The sequence below is a fragment of the Antechinus flavipes genome, chromosome 3, assembly GCF_016432865.1.
Source record: "Antechinus flavipes isolate AdamAnt ecotype Samford, QLD, Australia chromosome 3, AdamAnt_v2, whole genome shotgun sequence".
Classification (NCBI taxonomy): Eukaryota; Metazoa; Chordata; class Mammalia; order Dasyuromorphia; family Dasyuridae; genus Antechinus; species Antechinus flavipes.
Genome location: NC_067400.1, coordinates 313241784 through 313269761, shown reverse-complemented (window position 1 = coordinate 313269761; position 27978 = coordinate 313241784).

The window sequence follows — 27978 nt, the reverse complement described above, 5'->3', positions numbered from 1 at the left end:
TAGGAGGAGTTGGGTTGAACTGTATTCTCTTACTTTACCATGTTGTCTAGTTTCTCCTTTTTCTACTTCTCTTGATTCCTGTTGTTGGAGATCAAATTTTTTGTTTAAGTCTGTTTAAGTCTGTTTTTTTCCTTAGAAACAGATGGAATTCCTCTGTTTCACTAAATGTCCATCTTCTTCCATGGAAAAGAATACTCAGCTTAGCTGGGTAGTTTATTCTTGGCTGCATTCTAAGTTCTTTTGCCTTTCGGAATATCTGATTCCAGGCCCTTCGATCCTTTAATGTTGAGGCAGCCAGATCTTGTGTGACCCTTATTGTGGCACCTTTGAACTGTTTTTTCCTGGCTGCTTGTAAAATTTTTTCTTTAGTCAGAAAGTTCTGAAGTTTGGCCACAATATTCCTCGGAGTCTTTATTTAGGGTCTTTTTCAGAAGGTGTTTGATGAATTCTTTTAATGCCTATTTTCCCTTCCAGTTATATTACTTCTGGGCAGTTCTCTTTGATGATTTCCTGTAAAATAGTATCTAGGCTCTTTTTTTCATCATAATTTTCTGGTAGTCCGATGATCCTCAGGTTATCTCTCCTAGATCTATTTTCCTGGTTTGTTGTTTTTCCAAGTAAATATTTGACATTTTTTTCCAATCTTTCATTTTTTTGGTTTTGCTGGACTGATTCTTGATGTCTCAATGAATCAGTCATTTCTATTTGTTCAGTTCTGATTTTTAGTGAGCTATTTTCTTCATTAGCTTTTTTTACTTCTTTTTGTATATGTCCAATTGAGTTGTTTTGCTCTATGGAATTTTTTTCCATTTCACTAATTTTTTTTTTTTTAGTGAGTTATTTTCTTTTTCCAATTCGCAAATTCTGTTTCCCTGCACTTCTTGGGAGTTTTTTATCTTTTCCAATTCACATTTTAGGAAGTTGTTGCTCTCTTGCATAGCTTCTCTTTCCTTTCCCCATTTCTCTTCTAGTTCTCTTTTAAGGTTTTTAATAGTCTCTTCTAGGAGAGCCTTTTGTACTGGAGACCAATAATTATCTGGAGACTGTCTGCTATTAGTCTCTTCAGGTTTGAAAAGCTGTTCTTTTTCTGTGTAGAAACTATCAATCGTTCTTTTGACTTCTTTACTCATTTTGTTAAAGCCTGTAAGGTCTGCCTTCAGAGCCAGGAGGTTACCAGCTTCCTCTGCAGAGCAATGAAAGGTATATGGATGGGTAGCTGTCCTGCCAGCCGGCTACAAAAAGCAGCGAGGTACTGGAGTGCTCTGGGAGAGAGTTTCCCACCCAAAAGTAACTCAGGCCTGCAGGGCCGGGCTGGGAAAGTGCCTTTCAAAGAAGCTGTGTGAGATAATGACTGCCCTGGGGCTAGACGTTGAGCAGTGAGAGTTTCACTGCCCCAAGCCAAATCCCACCCTGGGACTGTGGGTATTAGCAGCTGAGCAGTGAATGGATTTGCAGGGACTGGAAGTGTCTGCCCCGAAGCACAGTCAGCTGGGAAGGTTCTATTGCTCCAGGATGAGCCCCCCACTCTGCCAATCAGAGGCTGCCCAGGCTGTGCCCCACTGTCGTGCAGATTTGTAACTGCCCCCGCAAAAGCCCCGAACTGCAGGATGTGGCCAAAGGGCTGCGGTAAAGTCTGCCTGAGTCACTTCCGGGTTTGAGGGGTTACAGCCACATCTCGTTAGGTTCTGGCATTTTTTAGAGGACCCTTTGTTTCAGGCATTAATTTCTCTGCCAGTTTTCTGCTTTGTAGTCAAGGCAGAGCAGTTAGCCTATAGCAGAGTCATCTCTATAACTTCTCTAGCCACAGAGATCACCCCCACCCCTGGTCTGCTCAGGACACAAGCCTCTTGTTGCCTGTGCTAGTCTGTTCCTGGCCCCTCAGGACAAACCTTTCCTGGCGATCTTCCAGATTGACTTGGCTGGTAAGTTGTAGTGCTTCTCATCTTCATGAATTTAAGCAGTGAAGAGCTATTTTTGAGGCTGGATTAAATAGTTGGTTATGAGGGGAATGAGAGGAGCTTAGAGAGTCATGTGTGCCTGCTCCGCCCCCTTTCCCTCCTTTAAGATCTCTTTGAGATATAAGCCCAGTAGTAACATTGCTGGGTCAAACGATATGCACAGTATGATAGCCTTTGAGCATAGTTCCAAATCGCTCTCCAGAATGGTTGGATCAGCTCACAATTCCACCAACAAATGTATTAGTGTTCCAGTTTTCTCACATCCTTTCCAATATTTATCATTATCTAGAAATCATGTTTTAGCCTTAAAATTTTTTTGAGTCCCCTATACTTAGCATGATGCATGGAATATAGTCCTACTTATTGACTGACTGACTAATGTTAAGGATTTTTTAAAGGGTTCCCTGCACTTGTCTTTTTGAGTTGCCACATTTTCCAGAAACGCTGGCTCTAGAGTATGTGTGTGAATGTATTAAGGATGAAGACCTCTACCCATTAGGGGACAAAATATGTTGTTTGTACCTCAAACCAGAGTTTCTGTATGTCCTTAAGAGTCAAGACAGCATCAGTCAGTCTGCACTAGGTTTTGCAGCTGATATAAGGAGACCATCCTATCTTCAGCCCAGCAGTTCCCAAGGGAATAGCATTGACTTTTGACATCACCTTGCTCCTCCCCTTTGAGTGGAGTTGTGTCCTTTTCCCACCTTCACTACATATCTTTACCCTTCCGTGTCACACCCTTTTAGGAGATTTTGGTATCTCCTGCTTCCTTTGTCCTGTTGTTATGAATATGCAAACTTCTGCATGGATCATGAACTCTTTGGGTTCCACATGAATGCTAATTTCTCTTGTAATAAACCTAATTTTCACATAAGTTACAGGAAATTGTGATTGCCTGATGATGTTAACAATATTTTCCTAAAGATTTCCCAACACATCTGGAGGCTTTTTATTTTTTACTCTCCTGAAGCTTGTTTTACTTGTCCATATGTCTGTCTGCTCCCAGATGCTCTTTCTTTGCCTTTCTATTCAATGCATCTCTAGCGGTAAGCTCAATCATTTGAGTGAATAAAATGATCTTTCTTTCACACACCTTACCCTTGATCCAGTTGCTTCAATTCTCTTTCCCACTCCTTTCTTCCCCCAACTCCCTATGTCTCCTATACCTCTCTAATATTTGCCAGAATCCAATATTCTCACTATTCAGGGCAAAAATTGAAGTTAGAAAATTGGAAGAAAGGGAACTCTCTTTTGCTATACTCTGACAAAATAAATATTTTATATAGCATAGTGCAGTGGGAAGATGCTGGATCTGGAGGAGGTTCTGGATACAAATTCTGGCTGTTTCACCAACTACTTGTGTGACCTCAAAGTTGGTAACTTCTTTACCTATGTAGGTCTCATTTTCAGCATCTGTAAAATGAGATGGACACTTGATAATATATTCTCTAAGCTTCTCAAATTTGACATCTGTGATCTTTAAATATTTAGATAGCTAGTAAGAGTTTGTCCTGGAAAATAGTTATTAATATGTTTCATGCTCCCATTTACCATATCCAAAGGGAAACTTTCTCTCTCTCTCTCTCTCTCTCTGTATGTGTATATAGTATTTACATGGTGTCCTTTTGTCCCTCAAATCACCACCACTTTATTTTGAAAAGAAAATTAAGAAAAAGTTTTTCCCCACATAATTCTTTCTTGTATATTTTTTTGGGGGAAATAGCAACTTGGGCTGTGAAGTAGATTCATGGATACCTTCACACACAGTATGTTTTGTTTTCTTGCTTAAAGCATTTTGGTACTAAGTAGCAGATTTTATCCCTCCAGGGACTTAGAGAATTGTAATTGTTGGGAAAAAAGAAAAGAAGTGGTAGGAGATCTATATTCTGATTAACACTAGCATTGCCTACTGTGCAATATTGAGTGAACCCCTGCTCCTCTGTCAAATGGATTTAGGATCTCCAAAGAATTTTGGAGGAGAAAACTATATTTCATCATCTCTTTTCAAGCATATTGCAGATTGGCCACTGTAATTAAGCTGATTTCAGTAAATTGCTAAGGTTGTTTACCTTTATGTTATAATCACTGTATATATTTTATATTGTATAGATATTATTTTGGTTCCACTTATGTCACTTTAAGTCAGTTCACGTAAGTTTTCCCATGTTTTTCTGTATTCCTCATCTTCATTATTTCTCACAAAGGCAATTTCATTAAAGTGGTATAAACATTTATTAAGCACCTACTATGTGCCTGGGACTATGTTAAATGCTTATAAATATTATCTTATTTGATTACCCTAAAAATCTTGGAAGGTAGCTATTACTATGATCCCTATTTTATAGTAGTGGAAACTCAATCAAACAGAGATTAGGTGACCAACCCAGAGTCACACAGCTATTTTTTTGTCTGATATTGGATTTGAATTCTAACTAGAGGCAGGGTTTCTATCTATTATGCTTTTCAGTTAAAGTTAACATACCACATTAATATGCCACATTTTGTTTAACCATTTCTTCATCAATGGACACCAAGTTCGTTTCTGTTTTTTGCTACCATTTTCTTTCTTTATACCTCTTGGTACATTTCAGGAAGGACATTGACAAAATACATGATCTAAGGAGGCCAAGATGACTTGGGAGTTCCAGCATGAAGAAGGGTCTCAAAAACCAGCAATTGAAGGAACCAGGGATATTTTATCAGGAGAAGAGAAGGAAAAAAAAAAAACAAGAAGGTAGATGGGTAGCATTTGCCGGAATGTAGATTTCAATATAAAGTTCAATATAAGAAAAAAAAACTTTCTAATGAAAAAGACTTATAATGGCAGAGCATAGGCTAGGACTGAGCTGAACTTCCTAACATTCTCCCTGAAACAACTTTAAAATAATGCCTTAAGTCAAATTTTGGAGCAGCAAAGCCAAAAAAAGTCAGATGGAGACATTTTCCCAGCATGATAGTTTAGGATTTCTGCAGGAGAAATCTGTAAAACAGGGTTAACACAGGTCCGGAGCATGGTGGAAGTGCAGCAGAAGCACCAGCAGTGGGATTATAGGATGGCAACACTGCTGTTACAGCAGCAGCAGCAGCTGCAGCAGAGTTTTGGAAGATCTCAGCCTAGAGATGGAGAAGGGGTGGGTCAGCTATTCAGAAAGAGATTACAGGGAACCCTTTCCTGGAATTTAGTGTAGCTGGTGCTAATTGGCAACTTTGTTGCCCATATGTGTCGCAGTGGAGTGCTACCAATTATGGTTACTATTCCAGGGCTACAAGGAACACTAGTACTTGAAGCTTTGGGAAAGCAGGAACACTTTCTGGGCAAAGACCAGAGTGTAAACCTGGGGAACAGTGACCATGTCTCTCCCAGCATAACACCAATTTGGAAGTATCAGAAATTTATAGATCCTCCAGAACTAGCTCTGAAAACAAACCAAAAAAAAGCCCCACAAAACCAAAACTATGAAGTTTGGCAGAGTGCCTCCTCGCTCCTCAAGAGAAAAATAAAATCGTATTTTAACATAAAGCTCAAAGAGAAGAAATAAGTCTGGAAAATGAACAAACAATAACAACAAAAAGAACTTGACCATAAAAAGCTATTACAATGTCAAAGAAGATCAAGACATAAACTTAGAAAAAGACAACAATGTAAAAATAACTACAAAGCAAGCCTTGGAGAAAAATGTTAATTAGACCCAAAGTCAGCAAGAATTTATGGAAGAGTTAAAGAAAGAGAGAAGAGTGGTAGAGGAAAAATTGGTAAAAGAAATGAAAGTGATGCAAGAAAATTATGAAAGGAGGAAAGCTTGGTAAAAGGGACACTAAAAATGCTATCTATCTATCTATATCACCTTAAAAACAGAATTGACCAAATGGAAAAAAAAGTATATTGAAGAAAATAATTTTTTAAAAAATTAAAATTTGGAAGTTGGAAACTAATTAGTCCATGAAGCTTCAAGAAATAATAAAATAAAATAAAATAATGAAAAATAGAAGAAAAGATGAAGCATCTTATTAGAAAAACAACTGACTTGGAAAATAGATTGAAGAGAGATAATTTAAGAATTGTTAAGATAGAAATAATGAAAAAAGAGCCTAGATATCATATTTCAAGAAATTATAAAAGAAAACTGTCCTGAGATTAAAAAATAATCTTAGATTCTGAGGTTAATATAGGAATTGAAGGAAGCTTCACCTCTTAAAATCTGATCACCTCTTTAAAAAGATTCCAAAATGAAAACTCCAAATTCCAGAGTTTCCACAAGAAAATATTACCAATAGCCAAGAAGAAACAATTCAAACATCATGGAGCCACAATCAATTATACACAATTTAGCAGTTTTCACTTTTAAAGAAGTGAAGGGATTGGAATATGACACTCAGGAGGGCAAAGGAACTGGGATTATGAACAAGAATCATCTGTCAGCAAAACTGAATATGATGATTGAGAAAAAAATGGATATTTAATGAAATAGAGGACTCTCAAACATTTTTGATGAAAAGACCAGACTTGAATGGAAAATTTGATATTCAAAGAAAAGACTCAAGAGAAGCACAAAAAAAAAAAAAGATCAAAGAGTAATTTAAGGGACTCAATTGAGTTAAACTTTTGCATTCCTCTATCAAATGAGGTGTGTGTAATTTCTGGAACTTTATATTATTAGGGTAGTTAGAAGAAATCTGGATAGACAGAGTGCATAGGTATAAGACGATTACATTGAGATGATCTCTGAGAAAAGAATGTAGAAGTGAGAAAGAGATATATTGGGAGAACAGGAAAGGAAGACATAGAATGGGCAAATTTTCCCACATAAAGGAGGTGTTCAAGGAAGAGCTTTTATAGTGAAGGAGGAAATGAGGTGAATAAGCAATGCTAAAAACTCAATCTTACAGGAATTAATTCAAAGAGAGAAGATCCACAGAGTTGGGACTAGAAATTTAGCACCCAATAGGGAAATAGGAAGAGAAGGAAAAGACAAAGACAAGAGAGAGAAAGAGAGAGAGAGAGAGAAAGAGAGAGAGAGAGAGAGAGAGAGAGAGAGAGAGAGACACTCACTTTCTTCATGATTTATTTATTTAGTTTTGTCATTCTCCCCCCTTCTCCCCTTCTTTTTTTTTGAGGGGGTGATCTAGCTAATACAAAAATGTTTTACCTGTTTTCATATGTATAATTGGTATTATATTTCTTGTCTTCTAGATTAGTAGAAGAGGGTAGAAGAGAATCTGGAACTCAAAATGTAAAAAAGAAAAAAAAATTTGGAAAAAAGCATTCTAAAGTAGAATGAGTTACTTTGGGAACTGATGAGATTGGCATTGATGAAACTGAAGTTTCTTAATTTTGGGGGGATGTTGTGGATAGAATGTATCCCATTGTAAAAAATCAGATTAGATGTAGTCTTTTCCAGCTTTTAGGGGCTAGGCCCTAAGATTATGGAAATATATACTTAGGATATCAGTAGACAAGGACACATGCTCACATAATTGATTTTCTTTTCTTTCCACCTTTACCTTTCCTCAATACAGTTCCTGGTGAACCACAGAATGAGATTTCAAGGGTGGGAGGTGAGAGGGAAAGAAGGAAATAATGACAATAGGTATTGTCAATAGAAAATTATTTTATATATATATAGGAAAAACTATACTTCCATCAGTGAATGGGGGAAGGAAGAGAGAGATGATGAAAATTAAATTTCTTGTTTTTCTGTTCAGTAAGATTTTATTGGAGAAAAAGTCTGATGCTAGCAACCAAAGGAAGGTTCTAGATTTCTTGAAATTCAGTTTTCAATATTTCAGCTAGGCTCCCTCACCATTTCTTATGGAAAATTGAGAGTTGGCTATAAAATGCTTATAAAAATAACCATCCTTAGAAGAGTTTAATTACCTTAATAAAATGGAGACAAATATTTGTAAGTGAGGAGAATGCTCATAGATAATACAAGTAAAGTACATGCATTATTCAACAAATGACTTAATTAGTTTTTAATTAGTAGAAATTACAATGAATTTTCACCATATCTTTTATTGGAATGGTTTTTAATAATAAAAAGCACGTGGGTATCCTTAGTAGAAAGTCATTTACAGTAAAGCACTCTAACAGATATGTTGTTTAAGCTAGGAAATTTTAAACTTTATTACAAGCTAATTATGGAACGACATTTCATTGCATCTCAAAGTATGATGACAGGATACGGGAAAGAACACTAGACTGACCTTCTAATCTAAGCCCCTCCTTCCCTCTACCTCCCTACTAATCTTTCCAGTGCAATTCACTTATCTGAGGCTCCATTATATCGAGGCAATGCCTTCCTGCCTGCCTGCGTGTCTCATGGGTTTGTGAGAATCAAGTGAAATAATGTAATAAAAAATGTTGGCAAATTGTAAAGTCTTTTTAAAATGTAAAGTATTGCATGTTTTTCATAGTATTCATTTGTGCATATTTAGGACCTGATTATGGCTTACTTTTTGGGATGGATGCTGGCAGTGGCTGCTGGCCACTGGCCTGCTTCTGAATTTCAAGGTTATCAGAAGCTGTGAATACCTGGTGCTTCCCAACAATCCCATCCAGATGTCTGTTCTCTTTTGCTTCCTGGACATTGTCAGTTATGATAAACTGTCCAGCGCTGGACTCTGATGTGCTTCTGAAGCTTTTCACAGCTTTTTGTAACTGATAGATTTATTTGAGTGCATCTCACTTAATGGACAAGAAGTGAGTTTGGGGATCAATGAGATCACCATTTGTCAGCTTTGAGGGGTAAGCAGATTTGTAAAATGGTTAAAGAGAAGATAGTGTCTTGGAAGATTGCTCAGGACATGGGAAAGGAGCACTAACTCTTTGAAAATGAAACATTTGATCATTCCAACTCTGAGATAGCTAGCATAAAAGGAAAGGCTAAAAAGAAATAAAAAGGAATAAATACATACTGGCTCATGACACTCTTTGACCGGTGGGAAGATGGAGCTGTTGATATCTTTGAGAAGTCATATGGAAAGCAGAATAGCTTAAAGTCAGAAATTCTGGGTTCAAATCCAATCTTTTCCACACATCAATTATGTGACTTTGACCAAGTCACTTAACTTCTTGGTCTTAGTTTCCTCATCTGTAAAATGAGGGATTTGGATCAGATGGCATGTAAGGTCCCTTTTAGTTCTAAATCTATGCCTCCTGCTAAGAGAAACCCTTTTGGTTCACCCTGGGTGGGTTTTTCTCCTGATAGAGACATTGCACTTGCCTTTTATTCATATTGGGACAGACTGCTGCTTGGTGATCCCAAGGAATTCCTATAACCTTTTCTGAGATTGCTGTCAATCAATCAGCAAACATTAAACTAATCTCTGGAAAGACAAAGAGAGACAAAACCCACCAGTCCCTGCTCTCAGGGAGTTCCCAGTCTAAGGAGTCAGGTTGCTATTACTTTAGTATGACTGTAGCATTTCCAAGTGACCACAGAGGCATTTGTCCAATCCTTGTGACACTATTGGTGTCATATGGACATTTATTTGGTGATAGGCCCCAATGCGGGCATGGTATTATTCTGATAATTTCCTCAAAGACCTGACTGTGAGGTCAGGCAGGGCCAAGGTCTTGTACATTTTGTTTTCTGATCCTAAAAGAAAAGTGAGTTCCCTGTGACTCTCAACCTTTTCATAGTAAATTTCAAGGTGAATCGCCTAGACTGATATCTGAAAGCATTTTCTTGCCTGGATCTTGCTCCTGGCTCTTTGATTTTTCTGGTTCTCTCATCTTTCTTTCTTTTTTCCTTTTTTTTTTTTAACAATAGCATCAGGTAAGCTGTTAACTCCTTTCTGGCAATCTTGGGAAGGTTCATACTTCATGTAATACTACTTTTGCTTTAAGATTTTTTAATTACAAAGGATACCATAAAAATCAGAATGTAGATAGAATATCCCAACTTGGTAAATGTTTATTGGAATTATTGGTAAATGTTTAATCATTAGCTCTCTTAAAAAAACTCCCACAATATGTACAAAGGATGCAATTTGCATTATTAACATGGTCTCCATTATTTTCTTAGGTCTAGATAATCCACAAAAAATGACTCAAGCTCTAATTTTCTCCATTTGCTGATTTCTGAGGTATAAATGCATATGCTGAAAATTTAACAACAAGATCTTGTGAATTAATACCCCCTGATCCTTTCCTGGGATAAGGGAAGTCCTATAGTGTGCCTCCTAAATAACCATAAAATCATAATTTACCATTATTTGATGATGATCAACTCAGAACCCTGTCATTCTGTTTTGTAGTCCCTCATTTTAAGAGTTTTACTTATGTAATCTTGTGTGAACCATTTCACAGATGAAGAAACTGAGGGGGCTGTGCTAGTTTCCCTTCTAGTCTGTCCCCTTCCAGTCTATCCTTACAGATGGAATGGCTTATCATATACACAAGATATATAATATTTGCAAGTTTCTTTGCTTTACCACAAGGTGGCAGTAATGTACCCATGAAAAGAGGCTCTTCATCTTTCTGCATCAAAAAATGAATTAATTTTGGAATTAATTCATTATTAATTTATGTTTAAGACTTACTGTCAGCTACAATATCTCCTGGGGTCATGGTTTCCAAGATAGGAGTTTTATTGTATTTTATTTTTGAACTCCAGATGCCAAAGTAGGTTTTGTGTTGATGCAGAAAGACATTTGGACAGGGAGACACAAGAACTGTTTATGATGAATGGGTCATAAACAAGGTTTCTGACCTTGGTTAAGTCACTTTATGTGAGCCTCAGTTTCCATGTCTATTAAAGGAGGACTTGGACTCAAACAAACACTAGATCTCTAAAGTCCCTTTCAGTTCTAATATTTTGTTATTCTAAGCCATGGCTTTTCTTTGTCTTGGTATAGTATATTCATCTATAATATGAGGATGTTAATTCTGGGCCTTGGAGGTGGATAAGTGATGCAGTGGATAGAGTAACAGGCCCAGCCTCAGGAAGATTTAACTTCATGAGTTCAAATCTCGCTTTAGAACTGGGCAAGTCACTTATTCATGTTTACCTCAGTTTCCTCATCTGTTAAATGTGCTGGAGAAGGAAATGGCAAATGGCAAACCATTCCGGTGTCTCTGCATGAAAATCCCCAGAAAGGTCACAAAGAATCAGACATGACTGAAATGATGAAGAAAAAGAAGGAGAAAGAGGAGGAGAAGGAGGAAGAGGAGGAAGAAGAAAAAGAGGAGGAGGAAGAAGACGAAGAGGAGGAGAAGGAGGAACAGGAAGAGGAGGAGGAAGAGAAGAAGAAAAAAAGAAAATTGTTGAGAGAATAATAACAATAACATATGGGAAAGCATTTGATGAAAAATTATAAAGTTCTAAATAAATGACAGGGTGAGACCTATGATTTCATATATATAGGGAATTCAGAACTGAGGCCATCTCGTGAACCAATGAGTATTAGTACCTTCTCTTATAACTTATAACCCTTATCATTTATAAATTTATAATCCTGGAGCATTGCCTGGAGGGCTTAGAGGTTAAGTGATTACTGAGGGTCTTTGCCAAAGCCAGTCTTTGCCAGATGCAGGACTTGAACTGTGACCTTTTTTGATTCTGAGGTCAGGTCTATATGTCACTCAGACTCATGATATCACAAATGTCCTATGGTATATTATTATTATTGGGGTAGCAGAGGTCAGTCTCTAGGAATACAGGACATGAATGTGTCCTGTGTACCTGCAGGCTTACATGTACATACTGGAGTGCCTGTGTTTGGATAGTCTATAACAGTGGTTCTCAAAGTAAGGTCTAGAGAATCCTGGGGATCTCTGAAACCCTTTTAGAGGGTCTACAAATTCAAAAATAGTTTTTATTTCCAATATGGTAAATGTCTATAAATATAACCCAGATAAACAAAAACGCTTTGGAGAGATCTTCAATAATTTTCAATAGGATAGATACTGAAAACAAAAGTTTGAGAACCACTGGTCTATAATCTCATTAGTGTAGGTTCCTCCCCACTGGTGAAGAGTCACAATCCACCCACATTTTCCTATCCTCTTTCAGAAATCTTCCCAAGGGCTTCTCTCTACTCAGAAAAGTTATCTTTGGATCAGAAGGCTGGTGCTTTGGCTATGGTGTTCTTATAAGTTCTTGGCCTGTATCTGGCCCACTTCCTTTTCTTGTCATCTGTACAGGATTTTAGGAGCCTAGATTTTGAACTAGAAAAAAAATTAGGGTCATCTTGTCCAATTCTCTCATTTACAGAAGAAAATGTTGAATAGATGTGCCTGAGGACATACAGCAGGATTTATGGGTTCTGACTCCCTCCCAACAACTAGGTGGTACAGTGGATAGAATGCTAGACTTGGAATCAGGAAGATCTGAATTCAAATACAGTTTAAAACTCTTATTAGGCAGTAAAGAATATGTAAAAATGTGGCTAAATGAGAAAAAGGGCAGCTAGGTGCACAGTGGACCGAGTGCTGGGTCTGCAGACAGGAAGACTCCTTTTCATGAGTTCAACATTTACTAGCTGTGTGACTCTGGGCAAGTCACTTAGTCCTTTCTGTCTCAGTTTCCTTATCTGTAAAATGAACTGGAGAAGGAAATGGTAAACCATTCCAGTATCTCTGCCAAGAAAACCCATATAGGGTCACAAAGAGCCAGTCTTTACTGAAAGGACACAACTACAACAAAATCTCTGACTTCCTATCCAGTATTTTTTCTGTAACTATATGGTAACTTAGCATTCTATTTCTTATGCAAACCATGAAATACAATGAACAATGCAATGAAATATAGATTATTCCCATATTTACATAGGATATGAGGCATTTTGACTTAGTGAATACAAAGAGTTGGCTTTGAAGCAAAAAAGACATGGGTTGAAATCTTGTTTCTGGCTACTATTTGACTTTTAGCAAGTCCCTTAATTTCCCTGTATCTCTAGACAACCTCTAAGGAACCTCTAGATGTGTTCTAAGACTAAATTGCAGGGGAGTGGTGACTTGCATTGGAAAAGTGGTTATCCTCATCTGGAAGTTCCCTACAGCAATGAAATTATAAAACCTAGTCCTATAATACTTCAGTGTTTTTCATCTTAAGACTTTCTATCTTTATGTCCTTGATGATGTTTAAAACAAAATGAAGTGAGAGATGTGCTGGAGTCAGCTTGGACTTGCTCAGAGAGCAGACTAAATTTTTATTGTGAACATTTATACCTTGGAAATCCGCTAACACTACAAATCAGAAATTGATTTATTGTTTTGTTGATTGTCTAGACTTAAGAAAGCAGTAGAGAAAATGTTAATAATGGCATTTAAACTTTAAAGTATGTGTATAATAAAAATCCCATAAAACTTTGGGATGTGTGCATTGCTTTTCACTGTTTTAAGTATTTAAAGCATATCTCTGGTCAGGGTTGTGAAATATAGGTTATTCTCACATGCTTAAATGGCAAAGAATCATAGAATTCTAGAGCTGGAAAGAGTCTCAGAAGTCATTTATTTCAACCTACTCCTAAGTAGAAATCCCTGACAAATTGTTACCCAAGCTCCATATGAAAATCTCTATGGGGAGGGGAGAGGATTCTGGGAATACAGTGGAGGAAATCAGAAAATTTCCAGCTCTCCAGATTTCTCCCCAAATAGAACAAAATTGTGCCTCAGGGAAAACATAGAAGGCAGAAAAACAAAGAAGACTTGAGGCAGAACAGAGATTTTCCAGGGACAAGCTGAGAAGATCCTAAGAAAGACCTGAGAACAGAATTAATCCAGTGAAGTGCAAAGATCTCCGAGTTAGCTCTGCACAGACAGGGAGTGGGGACTCCTGGGCCACAGTCACTTTCACTTCCCAGAATGTGTGATGGATCTGGGGTCTGAGTCCTGGAAGAAGAGAGAATTTAGCTGATTAGGAAAGCCAGGCCCAGCTATGCTGCTGAGACATGGCCCTGGGGAGGAAGGAACCAGCACACTGGGAATACAGAAGCAGGCCGGGCAGGGACGCTGTTGGATGAAGGCACTTGCTGGAGGGGCAAGATCTTGGTTTTCGGTTCCAAGTCAAAGGGAAAAGCTGAAGTAAAGGCAGAGGCACAATCCCCCCAACACACACCCAGGATTAGAGATGCTTACACTAATACTTCTCGTTTTAACAAAACAGTGAACAAGCAAAATAGAAAGAACCCCACCATAGAAATTTACTATGGGAATAGGAAAGCCTGGGGTTCATCTTCAGAGGAGGACAGTGAAGTTAAAAAAAAAGCCTCACCTATCCCAGAGAATAATGTGAAATGCTACATGTCCAAAAATAATTTATAGAAGAACTCAAAAAGACTTCTAAAATCAAATGAGAGAAATTGAGGAAAAACTCTCTCTCTCTCTCTGTGTTTGTGTCTTTGTCTGTCTGTCTGTCTCTCTCTTTCTATATATATATGTGTGTATAAGAACCATCCAAGAAAAACAAATAGATTATGAAAAAATTAGCCAACTAAAAAAGGAGGTAGAGTCTTCAAGAAGAAAAAATTCTTTGAAAATTAGAGACCAAGAAATCACAAAGCAAAAAATATAAAAACTATAACAAAAAGTGAAACAGCTTATAAGAAAACTAATAGATCTAGAGAACAGATCAAGAAGAAAAAATATAAGAATAATTGGATTACCTGAAAGTTGTGACAAAAAAAGAATCTTGACACAATAACACAAGAAATAATCAAAGAAAATTGTCCTGGAGTGACAGAACATGAGGGGAAAGTAAAAATAGAAAAAAATCACCAATCAACACTTTGAAGAGATTCTACCTAGAAAATACATAGGATTTTTAATTTTTGCCAAATTTTGAAAACCCCAAAATAAAGAGACAATTCTGTAAGAATGAAAGAAAGAAAGAAAAAAAAAACAATTCAAATATGCTGGAGCTATAATTAGAATGGTATAGGATTTATCAGTAGTCACCATAAAAGATAACAGGTCTTAGAATAATATATATTGACAATCAAAATAACTGTACCTATGGATGTATTATATCCAGCAAAATTAACCATAATATTAAATGAGAAAAAATGGACATTCAGTGAACTTACAGATTTTTAGGACTTTGTCTCAACCAAATCTGAACTTAATAGAAAATTTAACATATAGAAGTCAATATCAAAGATTGATTTTAAGGCACTTACCAGGACAAAATGTTTATATTTTTTAACATGGAAATTTATACCATATATTTAAAATTGACATCAATAATTAGATAGGTCAAAAAAAATATTGGGGCAAGTTCAGTATGATCTGACTGTAAAAAACAAAACTGACAAGAAAAGGTAAAAATAATAATTATATTATATGACTGAATTACTGAACTTCAAAAGGAGAACTGGCCCAGAAGCATTAGAGGGGGGAGAAGGGATGGTAGTTATAAATATGTATGTATATAATGTTCCCTATTTAACCCATTACAATGTGCATGTTATTCTGCTCTCTCTCTCTCTTTACATATATATGTGTATATATATATATATACATACATACATATGTATATATATATATATATGTATATTGTGGGTATAGCACCTATATATACAAACTCATGTATAGAAGGGTATACCACCCTCTAAAATCTTTAAAGAAATAAGTGGGGAGAGAATAGGATAAAATGGAATATAGAAGGGTGTGTAGATTTATGGCAGTGGGATAAGATGTGTACATTAATGGGAAAGGGATAAAGAGGGAGGGAAAGGTGGCATAGGATAAAGTGGGGTACAGAAGAATGCTAATAGAAGTGGGATAAGGTTTATAGATTAAATGGAATGGAATAAAGAGGAAGGGAAAGTTGGGCTGGGGGATAAGAGAGTGATCTATGTGATGGGGAGGTTAAGTAATGGCAAGGGAAGTTAAAGAGTAGAATTAAAGCAGTTGAGTTAGTAGGAATAGGAAATAAGAAATATACACAAACACTACTACAAGGATCAGGAGTGGAATGTATTAGAAAAAAAGTAAGGACTAATAATCTTGATCTCAAACAAAGTCAAACTTAAAGATTCAATCAAGAGAGAAATCTCTAGTATATGTCAGCCATATCAACATTGTTTTAGATGCATATTTATAGATGTGCAAATGTGTATATATACATATGTGTTTATATATATGCATATATGTAGATATGTGTGTGGATATAGATATATGTGTGTGAATAAATCTATATCCCCATGCTTAACTGTTGGTTGATCGGTTGATGACCAAAATGACCTCACTATGTTAGAGTCAAGTTGAAATATGTCTGACTGTGGTTGATCAGATCAATATGAATTTGGAATGCTCTACCACAGGGAGCACCGAAATAGTCCATATGAATACTGGGGTGATTCTCTCACTTTGCTCATCTTGTATTTCTTGAGTTAATTTTCTGTTTTGCTCATAGAGCATAGCACCTTCTCTGATTAGGGTACTCCATGCTGGGCAGTCCTGTGCTAGTCTCTCCCATCAATTCTAAAGTTCTTAAGAGACCCCTTGAGAGTGTCCTTGTATTTATTGCTTTTTCTGACCACCTCGTGAGTGAGTTCTTCATAAAATATTTTTTTTGGCAAGTGTACATTTGGCAATCTAATAATGTACCCAGCCCAATGGTGTTGTGTTCTCTGCAGTAGAGTTGGAATATTTAGCAGTGTGGTTCAAAAAAGGACCTTAGTGTCTGGTATCTTATCCTCTCAGGTGAGCTACAGAATCTTTTCAAGACATATTTTCATGTTTACCTGTAGCCTATTTGGTGGAGGTGAGGAGGATGAAAGGGGAAAAAAATAAAGTAAAAAATGCATAGCAGAAAACAAAAGAATAATCTACAAGGAAGCAAAGAAAAGATGGACTGACATGAAAATAATGTCTTCTATTATTATATCTGCTTTCTTGAAATGGAAATGTATTGTTACATATTTTGCATATTCCTTAATGTTCTGCTGATTACATAACAATTTAAAAAATTTCCTTTTCTATCTTTTTTGTTATTTTGTATTTAATTCTAAATATATAAATATTTAAAAAATAAGAAAATTCCTATTCATTATAATTAAAATTCTACAATATTCTGTCTCAGTCTAGGAGTCAGAATTTCAGAGAAGCTCTGGTGGTTGGCGGGGCTACGGCCATTTAAACAGCTGTTGACTGGTGAATCAACAGATTTCAGTATATATCAAGTGGGGTGAGTTATTCTTTACTTTCTTTGTACTCGATTTCCATCTGCATGGTGAATGAGAAAGCAGAGTCATGAGGTCACTGGAAGATAACCTCTGTGTTTTCTACCGTGTTTTTTGAAGGCTGAGACAAAAGGACCTGCAGGATGAAAAACTTGAAGAATGCTTTTTATTTTATTTTTTTAAAAATATCGTATTTCCCCAATTACTTGAAAAAAAAAACCAAATTTTAACATTCATTAAAAAAAAATTTTTGAGTTTCAAATTCTATCCTTTCTTCCCTGTTCTTCTCCATTCCTGAGATTGTAAGCAATCTGATATAGGTTATACATATGCAATGTAAACATTTTCATATCAGTATATGGGAGAAAACTTGGAAAGAAAGGAGGAAAGGAAAGAAGGAAGAAAGAAAGAAAGGAAGGAAGGGAGGGAGGAAAGGAAAAAGAAAGGGAGGAAGGAGAGAAGGAGAAAGAAAAAGGAAGAAAAAGAAAGAATGTAAAAATAATATATTTCAGTCTGTATTCAGATGCTATTAGTTCTTTCTCTGGAGGTGGATAGCATTTTTCACCCTAAAGCCTTTGGGATTATCTTAGATCATTGTACTGCTGAGAATAGCTAAATTATTTTCAGTTGGTCATCATATGGTATTGCTGTTATTGTGTACAGTGTTCTCCTGGTTCCTTCCTTTGTATCAGTTTATATAAGTCTTTCCAAGTTTTTTTTAAGCCATCCAGCTTGCCATTTCTTAAAGCACAATAATATTCCATTACAACACAAGTTGTTTAGCCATTCCCCAATTGATGGGCATCTCCTCAACTTCCAATTTTCAGTCACTGCACAAAAAAGACCTGTAGATATAGGTTCTTCCCCACCCCCCCTTTTTTATCTCTGAGCTACAGATTTTAGTAGTGGTATTGCTGAATCAAAGAGTATGAATAGTTTTATAGCCCTTTGGGTATAGGTCTAAATTGCTCTCTAGAATGGTCTCTACCAACAGTTCATTAGTTTCTCAGTTTTCCACATTCTCTCCAACATTCATCATTTTCTTTTTTTGTCATTTTAGCCAACCTCATGTCTATGAGATGATACTTTGGAATTATTTTCATTTGCATTTCTTTAATCAACAGTGATTTAAAACAATTTTTCATGACTATTGATTTCTTGGTCTGAAAACTGCTTGTTCATATCCTTTGACCAGTTATCAATTGGGAAATGAGTTGTGTTTTTATAAATGACTCAGTTCTCTATTTATTTGAGAATTGGATCTCTATTAGAGATATATTCCCCCCTCCAGTTGTTTGCTTTCCTTCTAATTTTGGTTCCATTAGTTTTGCTTGTACAAACCCTTTTTAATTTAATGTAATAAAAATTATATATTTTCCATTTTGTAATGTTTTCTATATCTTTTTTGATCCCAAATTCTTCCCTTAGCCAGAGATCTTATGAGTAAACTATTTCATTCTTCTAATTTGATTATGGTATTATCCCTTCGTGTCCAAATCACTTACCCATTTTGATTTTATTTTGGTATATACAGTGTGAAATGTTTATCTATATCTAGTTTCTGGCTTGTTGTATCCCAGTTTTCCCAACAGTTTTTGTTAAATGAAAAATTTTTGTTCTCAAAGTTTGGATCTTTGGGTTTATTAGACCTGAAATTACTTTGGTCATTTACTACAATGCATTTTGTATATAATTTATTTCACTGATCTTCCATTTAAAATGCTTTTACTTTTTGTACAATTTTGTACAACAGTTTATGAGGAGTTACAAATTAATATTGTAAACACCACAATTTTACACATACACAATTCAGTTAGGGAGCAGTAGTTCTGAAGCTTTTTTAAGGCTATGTGTATACAACAATACACAAATGCTTTTAAAATGGAAGGAAAAACAGCAATCTACTTCCTAATGAAAAACAGCATTATTGGTGATTCTATGATTGTTAAAACTCTTTTTAGAGTAAACGTTTCTCCCTTACACGTCAACTTCTTTGGGGGGAGGACAAAAATTGTACAAAAATATATGGATTAGTCATTCTTTATTTACCCATGTAGTTCAAAGATTACATTTGAATTTTATTTTATTTTACTTATTTCAAGAATGTATTTTGTGGAGATAAGAGTAGCAAGTCAGGAGTCCTAAATGGGTTCAAGTCTAGTTATGTCTTTTCCTAACTGTATGGATGTTTATGCTCTCTGAGCCTCAGTTTCCTCATCTGTAAAATGAAACTGGTAAATATCTGCTTTTCTTTGAATACTGTTGGTCTAGAAGACTGATTTTGTAAGTTAAGTCAATAAGCATAAATTATTTTTATCTTGTGTATCAGGCACCATATTAAGTGCTGGAGTTGCAAAGAAAGGCAAAAATATGGTTCTTGTTTTCAGGAGCACACTTTTTAATGGGAAAGATAACAAAGAAACAACTATCTATAAACAAAATATATATATACAGGATAAACTGAAGATAATCTCAGAGGGTATGCACTAGCATTGTAATAATTAAATGAGATAATATATGTGAAAGTTCTATGTAAACTATAGCATGTTGCACAAAATATAATGTATTGATATGTCATTAATATTTAGTATTTAATTTCAAAAGACCACATGATATAGGAAAGGGATTTAGTTTCTCAATGAGGAAGACTTGAATTCAAAGTCTGCCGAGGAAGACTTGAAGTCAAAGTCTGCCTAGGAAATATATATATAAAATCCTTCCACATAATGAGGATTAGAGGCATGGTGCTCCCTGTCATATATATACACACACACACACACACACACACACATATATATGTATATGTATATATATATATACATATACATATATATATATATATATATAATCCTTCATATATAAAATCCTTCCACATAATGAGGATTAGAGGCATGGTGCTCCCTATCTCTCACTCCCCAGTGATCTGGGGAAAATGTTGGCCCTCCTTTCATGCCAGAAAAGAGGTCTGAATTTTTTCTTTTTTTTTTTTCTTTTTATGGGGTATTGACAATGTCATTATAAAATGAATTAAGCATTTGGTCATTGGCTTATCTGCTGGTCTTCACCTGCCATCTGTAGCTTCTGCAAAACACTCCCCTCCCAAATTCCCATTTAATTTCTTATGCCAACCCACAATATATTGAAACCATGATGGGGAAAGTCATGATGTGGAAGGATAACTGTACCGGCTCTGGGATTCTAATGAATTCTCCTTAGCTTCTCAGAGCTCTAGAAATCAAATGAGATAATATTTAAAGCATTTAGCACATTGCCTAGCCTACAGTTGGCCCTCAGTCCTAGTCTTCCCTTCCCTTCTAGGGATTCTTCTAGGAATTCTCTGAGATTAAAGGTTGTAGAGTAGGAGTTGGCCAGCATTGATAGGGGAAGTTTGTTTACCTGGGGAAAGCAATTGAGGAAATTTAATGCCCAATACCCAAGAAATCATCAGTCTAGTCCCTTTCCAGTGCCCATCTCTTATTTTGCCTAGACTCAGTTCAGTGTTGACCACTCAGCCAGTTTTTAATTGCCCCCTTTGAGTGGTATGACTTAGTAATAGGAATAGATGACTAAATACTTTTATTTTTGAAGGCATTTTTTCCCTTTGGTGTCTCAAAGAGCCTTCTGGAATAGCAATATGCTCCGTTTTCCCACTTTACAAATCAGGTCACTCCGATATTGTGCTTAGGAGATTTTTTACGAGACTAAAGAGTTTGAATGATATACATAGAAAAAGCTTACATATGGGCATGATAAAATTGAGTTGAATAGCAACACACAAAAGAAAAACTGAAAGATAACTCTAGTGTTTGGCAAGGCAGCTATCCAGGGAGATGCTACTCTTATACCAGCCCTGTTAGGCCTTTTAAAACTGTGAGACAGGGAAATTTTTGAGGCAGAAAGACCTTACAGGGCATTGAGTCCAAGCTCCCACTGAGGGCTGGAACTTCACAATAATTCTGACAGAGAATTATACAGCCTCTGCTTGAATCACATTTAGTAACTTCTTCAGTATCCCTAAGATAGAGAGTTTTTTTCCTTTTCAGACTAGGTTCAAGTCTTGTCTGTAACATATATTAGCTGTTTGATTTTTGACAAAGTCACTTAAACTCAGTCTTCTGGGTCAGCTAGGTGGGACAATGGGTAGAGAGCCAGGCCTGGAGTCAGTGAGGTCTGAATTTGAATCTTTCCTCAGACACCTACTAGCCTTATGACTTGGGACAACCAACCAATTAATCAATATATAATCATTTATTAAGTGCCTACTTTGTGTGGGCACTTAAATAAATGACTAGATACAGTAATATATATAAGTAAACATACTAGCATGATTCTAACTGCTAGGGATACAAAAATAGAACAATCTATAGTCCCTGCCCTCAAGGAGATTACAGTTTAATGGGGAAGAAAACATACAAGGAGCTATGTGCTAATAAAATACAGACAAAATAAAGTTACTTAATTTGTGCCTCAGTTTCCTTATTTGTAAAATGAAGAGGTGGAACTCAATGACTCCTCTGGATCCTTTCAGCTCTAAATTTACTAATTCTATGGATTGGGTGGAGTCACAAAGAGAAATCTTTCATCTTTTTTTTGAAGAAAAAGTTCCTATCATTTAAAGTTATCTAAAAGTAAAATGGGAAAAGCAGGTGGATAGTTAAGTTCCTCATCATTGGAGTTATTTAGCAGAAGGCTAGATGGACCACTTGCTCAGGAATGTTTGAGAGAGTATTTCTGAATATGTAAAGGTTGGATTAGGTGATCTGAAATCACTTTCAAGACTAAGAATTGATGCCTCTTATTGACTAATAATAAAGCAATAACCTTCATTTCTTTAAGTAGTCAGTTGTATGACTTTTTTCAGACTTGTTACCATCCTGGCTGCCCTTTTCTATAAACATTTTAGTATAACAAGATCTCTTCTTAAAATGTGACACTTTTGAATTGAATTTAATGCTGCAGGATATATCTGAAAGATTACTTTTTTTTCTATCTGGATTCCATAACTATATTGCTGTGGCTTAAGATTCTGACAATTTTTGGAATAACTTCATCACTCCTTATATTAAGATTTGCTGTTCTTCATTTGTTTCAGTTATGTCTAACTCTTCATTACCACATTTGGGGTTTTTCTTGGCTGAGATATTGAAGTGATTTATCATTCCTTATGTAGCTCATTTTACAAGTGAAGAAACTGAGGCAAATGGGATTAAGCAACTTGCTCAGGACAGCTAGAAAGTGTCTAAGGCTAAATTTCAAATCAGGAAAATGAGTTTTCCTAACTTCAGATCTGGTACTTTATCCACTGTATCACCTAGCTGTTCCATAGTCACCTAAAACCCTTAGGTCTTTTCCATATGAACTTCTGCCAAATCAGATCTTCTCCAAACAATAGTAGTCTTCCTACTTTTTCTGAACATCAATATAAGGACTTAACACTTCTCTCTGTTAAATTTAATTTTGTTGGTTTTGGCCTAGTGTTCTAGCCTGTCAAGATCATTTTAAATTCCAATTCTATCAACTACAGTATTAGCTGACCCTTCTCGCTCTGTGTTATCGAAAAATCTGCTAAGCATGCCTTCTATATCTTCATGTGAATCATTGATAAAAATATTAGACCAGACAAGGCCAAGGATATTTCACTAGAGACCTTCCTACACGTTGACACTGAACCATTAATCAACACTCTTTTGGTAGGGCTGTTCAAATAGCTTTGGATCTACCTGGGGGTATTATTGCCCAGCTTATATTTTACCATCTTAACTTTAAGGATACTTTGTGAGACTTTGTCAAATACCTTGCTGAAATCAAGACAGACTATGTCTATGGCAGTGTGCAAATTTCTTTGGAAAGGCAATAATTTTGATGTAGTTTCATTTTATGACTTCAATGCTCATCTGTGTGAGGACTTCTGACATTAGGCTGACTCAGGTTCCCTGGCTTTGACTAGATAAAGCCATATTAAGCTAGCTTTCCCTTTTTAAGTTCATTTGAATCCTAGGTTTTGTGCTATACATATTTTGCTCATTTTTCTCTTTTGTTGTGTTTTTAAGTCTGTGGCTATTCCTCCAAAGAAATGTTCACAAGTTGTGTTTCTTACCACACTCCAAGGACTGCCAGAGATATTGCAGTAGTTGTTGGTTTATGTAGGGAAATTTTTGGAGGGTCATTCAAGCTCACAATTAAATAAGATCAGTTTCACTGAAGCTCAAAGGAAAATGCAATTGAAAATGAGAAACAGCACCAAGAATTCACATAAAACAGCCTAATTAATCTTCAGAAGATAAGTATAGAACTTCAGATGGACCTGGCAGCTGGAGAAGCTGTTATTGATTCCTCTACTCTGCAGTATAGGCTTCTTAAATCAAGAAAGCTAGGGTGAACCTTAATGTATTGTCCCCATTGATGAAACAATGAACTTTGATAAACATATTAATGTACTAAAACTCAGAATTATTTTTCAGTTATGGAAATTCCCAAATGGAGATGGAGTATTGCAACATACCCTGGTACCATGCCATGTATGCTGAAAGGTTAAAAAATTATCTAAGACCCACAATTATTCTGAAAGATTTATGATGAAAAATGACATTTATACCCAGAGAAAGGACTGATCGTGTCTGAATACAAATTGAAATATACTTTTTTTTCTTTTTACTTTATTTTTCTTGAGGGTTTTTTGGGGGTAGGAGAGGGAAGAGATCTATGTTTTCTTTCACAACAAGACTTTTGTGGAAATGTTTTGCATAATTTCACATGTGACTTTTTAAAGGAGGGTGGAGGTGGGGAGGAAGGGAGAGAATCTGAAACTCAAAAGTTTTAAAAACAAATGTAAAATATTGTTTTACATGTAACTGGGGAAAATAAAAATATTAAATAAATATTAAAATTATCAAAGAGATGAAAACAAATATGCTTTAATAGCTTGACAATTTGTCTGATTTAAGCCTCATTGAAAACCAACAGTCTAGATTTGGAAAAAAGGGCTGTTCATTCAATATGATAAAGCATGGTTTTATAATGAAGTATTAAAGGATAAGTGTCAAAACATTATGAACTCAATGTCAAATCATGTATAACAGATTATTACAGCAAAAGGACATGCTGCATATTAAAAGTTTTTTAAGCTAATTTTTTCAAACTAAGTTTTTCAAATTAATTTAATATTTTATGTTGGCCCATTTAATTCACACTCTTCTATATTTGTATATTCCCCTGATCAATTTGTCATGATTTCACCTTGGTTCTTGGTAATTGTATTATCTATTCTAAATACTGACACACTAACAACCAATTCTATAATTTTTTAATGGTTGATATAAAGTCTGTCCTTTTTGAAAAAATCCATCTTAAAAATATTCAGCATTTGTCTCTCTTTAATCTTCTGGAATTTTTCCTATTGTCTATGACTTCTGTTTTGCCTTCAGTCCTGTGGGATATAATATTTCTGGGTCCAGAGACTTGGACTCCTGTTAAGACAGATGCTGAAATCATATTATCTTTCCACATTCCTTGGGATTCAAATGTAAAGAGGATTCTAGACTTTCTTTGCTTGTTTATCCTTTCTGCTTGGAAGGCTTTTATCCTTGATGGAAAAGACAAAAACAAAACAGGAGTTGAATAGCTCTGCCTTTTTTTTTTGTCACTTATTAATATTACTCCATCTGTCTCAAACAATGGACTTAGACTTTCCTTTTAGACATATCCAAAACCTTCTTTAAAAGCCTTTTTAAATTGTATTTAACATTGTTCATGACATTTGGCTCATCTTTGGCTTTCAACTATCCAGCCATTTTAGAATATCTATGTAATCTGTTTTCCTTCCATTCCTTCCTTCCAATTCCTTCCAAATGTGTCTTTTCTTCCAGTTTTCATATATGTCCTTTTAAAATCTGAACTTCTAAGAGCTTTCTATGCCTCCAATAAGATGTGACTACCCCTTTTCACTGAAATTGTGATGATCCAGTTTGAGAATTTGTGTTCCCTCTAGAGGTATATTCTGGCCATATCTGGCCAAAGGATCAAACCTTTGGAACCTATATTCAACCTATGTAGAATTCCTAAGATCTAGGATACATGTCTGATAATGCTCTGACATTCTTTCCTTTGCTATCATAAACTCCAAGGTGAAATGATTACTTTCTATGAAGGCCTTATCATTTCTACTTTATCAGCCAGTTATTCATTTTTTTGGCAATTGTCTGCACCAGGAAGTGTTAATAAATTTTTAGTAAGCCCTGCTATGTACAATTTACTGTAAAAAGTACTGGAGGAGATACGCAGGTAAGCAGGGGATTCCCAAAATCTTAGTACATTTAAAACTCAGTACTTCTGAAAACTACCCTTTGTATTATGGTACGGCCTTCAAGTAGTTTACAATCTAGATGGGAGTGAGGGAGAAGAGAGAAATAACTAAAACACAAAGCAGAATACAATAACTGTGTGGGGAAACACAAAACTCTTTGAGGTCAGATGTAGGAGGGAGTACTATTTGAAATCAAAGTTGAAAGTGGCAAATGTCTTGGCCAAGGTTACAGTGAGTCTTGGCCTCTAGATTCCCCTTCAGCATGCTTTTCATTCTGTTCTGCTGCCAAATCCACCTACCCAATTGTGCACTGCTGTTCCTAGCGAAAGCATTCATCTTCATCTCAGCTGGTGATCAGCTTGAGTTTTATATTATGGGGATGGATAATAGTTAAAAAAAATAATAACCACAACCTTCTCAAGTCATGTACAGCTTAACAACCTTCATCCTTTCATTTAATTTTGTTTTAAATGTAAAACATTTCTTGTCCCAGGAATGTCATATGGTGATTATTTGCAGATTTTGGTGCTAAGATGAAAATGCCCAGACTGTCCCAGTTCAACCCATTTTCTGATTGTGACTTAAGCAGATAGGTTGGCTGGGACACCATTAAGTCAAACCTGGTAGATTTTAGTGCATGTGTGAGTGGAAAGAGAGGCAGTCTGTTACAGTGGCTAGAGATCTGGGCTCTGAATGAGGAAGATATAGGTGGATTCAAGTTTTATCTCTGATATATACAAGCTATGTGACTCTAGGTACATCACTTAGCCTTTCAGTAACCATTCAATTTTTTAAGACTGTGAGTTATAAAGTAAGTGCTGATCTGCTTTGAGAAAAGGAGATTCTTCACTGGAATTCCCTACATAGAGAATAGGGAAGAAAAGGGAAAGGAGGGAAGGAAAGACAGGAAGGAGAAGGGGAAAAAGGACAAGCGAGAAGAGAGAGAGAGAGAGAGAGAGAGAGAGAGAGAGAGAGAGAGAGAGAGAGAGAGAGAGAGAGAGAGAGAGAGAGACAGAGAGACAGGGACAGAGAGAGAGAGAGAGAGAGAGAGAGAGGAGAATAAGATTAGTTATTACAAGACTCCAAGAATATTAGAAATCAGGAGGCTTGCAGAATTTATTTTTTAATAGAATTTTATGTTATCAAATAATGTAAAGATGTATAGATAATTTTGTAAAGATTATTTTCAACATTTATTTTTGTAAATATAATTTGTAAAGATAAATTTTCAAGATTTGTAAAGATAATTTTCAACATTTATTTTTGTAAAACTTTGTGCTCCACATTTTTCTCCCTCCCTTTCTTCTTCCTCCCTCCACTTGAAAAATGTATAAAAAGTGGTCAGTCCCATCCTAGGGGATCTAGAAATATGTGTGGAGCACTTACAGGGAAGACTGGGGGATTCAATCTCATTTTTGTGGGAGGAGCATAGAATCACAGACATATTTAAATGGAATATACAAAAGTCTATTTCTCCTCTCTTACAGAAGAAACTGAGTTCCAAAGTGATTAAGTAGCTTGTTTAATATAACACATCTCATAAATAGAAGGCCTGAGACCAATCCAAGCTTTCTGATTCCAGAGCCAGTGCTCTTTTTATGATACCACATTGGTCTGGGAGGCTCACTTTGATTTTGTGTCCATTGCAAAATGAATCCGAAGCCCAGGATCCTCTCCCTTCCTCTCTTGCTTTGTTGTTCTTCGGACACCTCTAGCCCTTTTGAGACTAGGGAAACTGCTTTGGACACCAGCTCTGTTCCACACAAGCACCATGACCTTATTCCAATTGATCTCTAGGGATGGGGAATGGTAGCAAATGGGCATTGGGCAATTCTAGTTATCTTTTTTTCAAAGGTTTGGCAGAGGCCAAGGCCAGGAACCAGACCAAGAGAAGCATGAGAGCAGAATAAAAGAAAGAAAAATCACACCAAATTGCTTGTTAATATGTATATTTTACATGGCACTTGTGAAGATGAAACTGTTGCTTACCTTACTTTATTCCAATTCAGTGACTTTTACAAGGCCACAGGGGGACCTGTTAGTGCTGGAATGAACTGAAAATGTCTTTGAGCCTCCAGAATAATGAGTATTTTCTTTTCTTAATATTTTGCATCCAGATCAGGCAGCTGTTAGAACCTGTCATTCTGCCTAATACACCTTCTGTTTGCATTTTAGATAAATTCCTTTGAATTTCAGGCAGGTTTATTTCTAAGTACAGAAAGAAAACCAAATTTAAGCAATTCTTTAAAATGACTATTTAACATTTTCCCGAAGTGCTGTCATGTCTCTCCATTTGCTAGATGTTGAAGGCTCTGGTGTTTTATTTTCAGTAGTTACTGACCTCATGGTTTTGGTAAAACTTTTTTTTGTTCATTTATGTTTGAGGGCTCTGGCCCTAATCTGTTGTAAGGGAAAGCAGAAATGGCAGGGGCTTAGAACATTTAAAGGTAAGTATAGTTAACTTTAGACCATTACCAGAATTTGGTCTACCAAAGGGTGAAAAAGTTCATCGCTTAGTGAAAGATTATGTAAGGTCCTGAAGTTAATTGCTAACTGGCAATTAATAATAAGAATAAAATCATATCCGGC